Below are 5,383 nucleotides of genomic sequence, written 5' to 3'. Positions count from 1 at the left end.
GCGCCGCCAGCCCGCGGGCCCGGCCCGAGCTCCCCCGCGCAGCCGCACACGGGACGCTCCGCCGCCCCGCTCCGCCCCGCCCCGCCCCGTCCCCCGCCGGCCCTGCCCGGCCGCCGCCTTACCGAGAGCGGCGAGGCGGGCCCAGAGCGGCCGGGACAGCGATCGGCACCCGCTGCGCCCGCGAGGGAGGCGGGGCGGGGCTGCGGCGGCTCCGCCCGGCGCGGTGCGGGCTCGGGCGCCATGGGGGCCCCGGGCGTGAGGGGGGCGGGACTGGAGAGGGCTGGGGACAATGCGGGATCCGCGGGGCGCTGCCGCACAGCGGGAACCGAGTCTGGCTCCAGGTCTGTTACCAAGGCTGTGCAAATATCTGAAAGGCGTGTGTCAACAGGAGGGAGTCAGGTTTTTCTTAGTGGTGCCGAGCAATAGGACAAAAGGCAACGGGCACGAACGGATGCGCAGGAAGTTCCACCTGAACACGAGGAGGAGCTTCTTTGCCGAGCCCGATCGAGCACTGGAACAGATTGCCCTGAGAGGTGGTGGAGTCTCCCTTGTTGGAGAAACCCAAGACCTGTCTCGGTGCAAGCTGTGCTACGTGCTCCTGGATGATTCTGCTTGGGCACATAGGTTGGACTAAATGCCCTCGTGTCTTCCAGCCTGAGCCATTCTGCGACTCTGAATCGCTGCCGGCGGGGTCCCGGCGCGGCCCTGGGGGCCCAGCCCGGCCCTGGGGGCCCAGCCCAGCCCCGGGGGCCCAGCCCGGCCCGCAGGCCGTTCCCCCGCTCCCGCCCGGGCGCGGTGCAGGTCGGCGCTGGCGCCGTGGGCTGAGCGGGGGCGGCTGAACTGAAAGCAACTTCAAGCAGGCTGGTTTTTTTTTTTTTTCGGGGGGGGCCTTTTTTTTTTTTTTTTTTTTTTCTCCTCCTCTGTCAGACGTTTCCTCCGCTTCCTTTTGCTCTCCGTTTTAAGGAACGTCATGAGCCAGAGCTTACGTAACTCGGTGTTCTGTACAGGGTTACGGAGATGTGCTGATGATCTCTGATGAGTGGGAAGCCAGGTGACGTGAGATGATGTCTGAGGGAACTATGGTTTTAGAGCACAGACTGAATACTTTCAGTTCCAGGCCAAGATCTCCAATGTAAAAGACAGTGGCTAATGGGCTTTACTGACGTGGTAGAGGCTGTCTTACGTAGATTTTTGTCTCCAAGGTTTTGGGAAACTTATATGGAATTCCAGGGGTGGCATACAACAATATAGCAGACATCTTGTGATGATCCCAGTGTTACGGTAGAAAGCAGATTGTTATTGTTGAACCCGATGGTAGTTTAAACATCTGTACGTGAAACCTAGCTGTCTTTTAATACAGAAGACAGTGATAGCTTGACCAGCGCTCTCTTCTGTAGTTGATTTTCAGGGGAATTCTATTTTTAGTTTCAGGACAGAAGGGCTATAGTCCATATAATGATAATTTCACGAAAAACTCTTTTTTAAAAACCACAGTATTTAACAAAAAATTGCTTTCTGAAAAGGTTTGAAGTTAGACTGTTCCACTAGCAAATACCTGCTTGTAGTTTTGCGCAGACTTTATGGTTGCAATTATAAGCTGACTTTTGTGAGGTAATCATGGCAATGGATTAATCCTAAATAAATGTAAACAATTATCACTTCCCTTGGCAAAAATACCAAGCATCAAAAATGAAGGTTATGTGTGTGTGAAATGACCATAGCGATTAAAAAATACATGTTCACTGCAATAACCTATAAGGGCGAGATGCTTTGCAAGCATGAAAGCACCTCAACTTGAAATGATACAATGAAGTGCCTTGACAAAATGCTGTGAAGGACTGATTTAACTTCTGGTACACGCAATATGCATATGGGAAAATCCAGAGAAATAAAATCGGGTTTTATTTATTTTTAGAGTACGCATACAATTATTAATTTTTGTGGGAATAGTTTACAAAAATCACTAGTATTTAAAATGCCTTGGAGTCTATTACAAAAGCATCCCTTGTTTTCCTAGTCTAGTATACTACAAAGTAGTCCTCAATGTTAAGCAAGAAGAAAATAGCAACCTTCATATAATACTTGCTGGTTATGTCCAACACATGTTTTGTGCTTCTATCTTGGTGAAGTGGGAGCAGATCCCACTAAGTAGTGGGAAGGCTTATGAGGAACTTGCTTCAGTATTAATTATGGAGTACCTTTGTTCCTGTTATACAATTAGAACATGTCATCAGATACTTGACTTAAATAGGCTGCTTTGTTTAAGAAAACTTTAGCTAACCATGTGACAGTTTAGGGTTTAGTCATTTGACTGACTGCTATTTTTGTCTTTCCAAAATGATGTTACATTAATTTTGAAAGTACTGATGTATTTTGTATGAGTTTGTAATACAAGGTGTCTATTTTTACACTGCAGAAACTCATACTAAAGCATTATGAATTTTTTAGGGATACTTCAGAGAAGAAGTGAGCAAACTTGTCGTCTACTATTTGGCTTAAAAAATATCCTGTAAAATAAATTTTTACTGGCATAAACAAAAAAGCACCTCTAGTCTTTCAAGTACTGTGTGAAATAAAAATCAGATTTAAAAGGTAAGTCTGTTTTGTTTGCTCTAAAGAATTTGAAGTGTGTAGAATTATTGACCTGTTTGTACAGAATTACAATTGTTTATCATTTTCTAAATAACAGAGGTCTGTCCTCTTGCTCAAAAGGTGTCCTAAGTCCATTGTGGAAATGGTCATCTCCTGCAGGATATCTACATAGCCCCAAGAAGGAAGTATCTCATATTTGTTTCTGAAGATTATTCTTTACTTTTTGCCTTAAAGTACTGCTGATTTTTCAGGAACTTACTATTGCTCTGGATGTCCTTCTTAATGGAAGTAATTGGTGCAGGGAGAAAAGGGAAAGTGAGAGATCTCAAAGTATGCAAATACCTTCATAAATAGAAAGAAGGTGACATTCAGGTGATTGTTGGTTTTTGTTTGTTTGTTTGTTTGTTTGTTTGTTTTTACACTGTGGATATGTAGGTTCATGTTAGACTGAAAGAGATGAGATTCATCCTTGGTTTTGACTTGGGGCATGGAGGGGGGATTATGTTAATATTCTGTATGTGTAAATTAAATGTGATTGTCAGTAGGCATATGGAAAAAACTGGCTGACTTGGTATGAACCTATGAAACTGCATCACTTTAGAAACTTGTCCTCTTCCTGCTCTGAAAAACAGTGCCCACTCCTTCCCATCCCCAGAAACTCAGATGAAAATATCCACCAAATCTATACATTTTGAATTCTCTGTGAAGAATACTGATGTTATTGCATTTGTAGTATTACAAAGGCTAAAGTAGCTTAAATGAAGCACAGATGTGAAGTTGAACTAAAATGCTTTTTTATGCACTGAAATACATGCATAACAGAGTACAAAATATCATCTCAAAGGTGAAAAAGAGGAGAGGCAACATTGGTGAAGTACCAAGTGCTCTAACTGATAAGATATATTAGAGATAAAGAGTCAAAAACAAATTCTCTTGCGTGTAGGCAAGTGTTGGCTTCCAAATGAAGGAGTGATTGTTTTTAGAAGTGATGGAGAGCTGTAAGCTTCATTATCTGGAACTGACTAGATCTGTTCAGTAACAGAGTATAGCAAGGCAGATTTAACTAGTAGAGGTTAAATTTTAACAGGAAACAATTATTATCTTGTTGATAATTACAGGGAACAGGATAGGATGCTTACACCTTGATACCCACACTATTATTTTGAAGAGCTTTTTCTTATTCTCCTTGCTTTTATCATAGAATCAGAGAATTTTAAGGTTGGAAAAGTCCTTCAAGTCCAGCCATCAACTCAGCACCACCACCATGTTCACCATTACACCACATCCTCAAGTGCCATATGCACACACTTTTATGAAGACTTCCAGAGAGGGTGACTCCACCACTTTCTTGGGCAATCTGTTTTAATGGTTTACAACTTTTACCTGCCTCTAGAGGGCTAACCATTATCTTTTTTTTTTTTTTTTGTGATTATTTTAGCTGTAGGGTCTGATCCTGCAAGTCATGCTGTGCAGCTTACTTAGCAGTAAATACTTCTTCAGTAGCCTGAAAAAATGCAGGACTGAGGCTTTGTCTGAAGACTTCTGTCTGCATAAATGTCAGTAATCTGTGACTCAATTCATTGCTTGTATTGCCTTGTCAACAATACTAAATGAACACAACATGATTTATGTAAGCTTATAACCTTCTTTATTTAATTTATGACACCTCTGATGTCCTTGCCTTTCCACACAGTGTGTACATTGGTATATATTTGTTACCTTCTCTAACTCCGTGGATTGTCCCATTAAAAGGTATATTCTTAAGACTGAATTTCCTACAAATCATAAAGTTATTAAACTTCTAAGTCCAACCTTTGACTAACACCACCATGTCAACTAAACCATAGTCCTAAGTTGCATGTCTAGTCGTTTATTGGACACTTCCTGGGATGGAGACACCACACCTCTCCCATTAGCTTGTTCCAATGCTTAATCACTCTTTCAGTGACAAATTTTTTCTCATGTCCAACCAGAACCTGCCCTAGCACATCTTTGAGGCTATGTGTTCTTCTTCAGTTGCTAATTGCCTGGGAGAAGAGGTCGACCCCTGCCTGCCACACTCTCAGATAGTTGTACGAGAGGGATAAGGTCACTCCTGAACATCCTTTTCTCCTTTTTCTCCAGGCTAAATGCCTCCAGCTCCCTCAGCTACTTCTCATAAGACTTGTGCTCCAGGCCCTTCATCAGCTCCACTGCCCTTCTCTGGACATACTCTACACTCCTCAATGTCCCAGGTCAGGCTCTGCTGTTGACCCCTAGGTCTTTTTCGACTTTCCAGTCTCTCTGCTCCAAGCCTGTAGCAGTGAATGGTGTTGCTGTCACCCGAGGGCAGGACTCAGCACATTATTGAACCTCATACCACTGGCCTCAGTTCATTGATCCAGCCCGTCCAGATCCCTCTGCAGAGCCTTCCTGCCCTCCAGCAGATCAACTCTCCCACCTGACTTGGTGTCATCAGCAAATTCAGGTGCTATTCGATCCCCTCATCTAATAATTGAAAAAGACATTAAACAGGACTAGCCCCTACAGTGAGCCATAGCAAACTGCAGTAGTGACTGACTGTCAGCCAGATAACTCTGTTCACCAACACCCCCAAGCCCAGCCATCCATCTAGTTTTTAACCCAGCAAACTGCACCTGTGCAAGTCATGAGTAGCTAGTTTCTCCAGGAAGAAGCTGTGGGAATCAAAGGCTTTGCTGAAGTCCAGGTAGACAACATTCACAGCCTTTCTGTCATCTGCTAGGGGGGTCACTTGGTGAAACCTAGAGATTTAATTTTCGTGGAACCCATC

At 44.1% G+C, this 5,383-nt stretch overlaps 1 protein-coding gene across 1 annotated transcript in view; it reads left to right on the top strand.

Moving 5' to 3' along the window:
• Positions 1-292: 292 nt before the first annotated feature.
• AGTPBP1 (ATP/GTP binding carboxypeptidase 1) overlaps positions 293-5,383 on the top strand; it is a 74,114-nt gene continuing 69,023 nt past the window's right edge. Inside the window, exon 1 of the mRNA XM_083884536.1 lies at positions 293-341. The gene's annotated coding sequence lies outside the window, so the exon portion shown is untranslated. The remainder of the gene's footprint in view (positions 342-5,383) is intronic.

The sequence above is a fragment of the Zosterops lateralis genome, assembly GCF_965231275.1.
Source record: "Zosterops lateralis genome assembly, chromosome: Z".
NCBI lineage: Eukaryota > Metazoa > Chordata > Aves > Passeriformes > Zosteropidae > Zosterops > Zosterops lateralis.
This window is presented reverse-complemented; position numbering and strand designations above follow the sequence as displayed.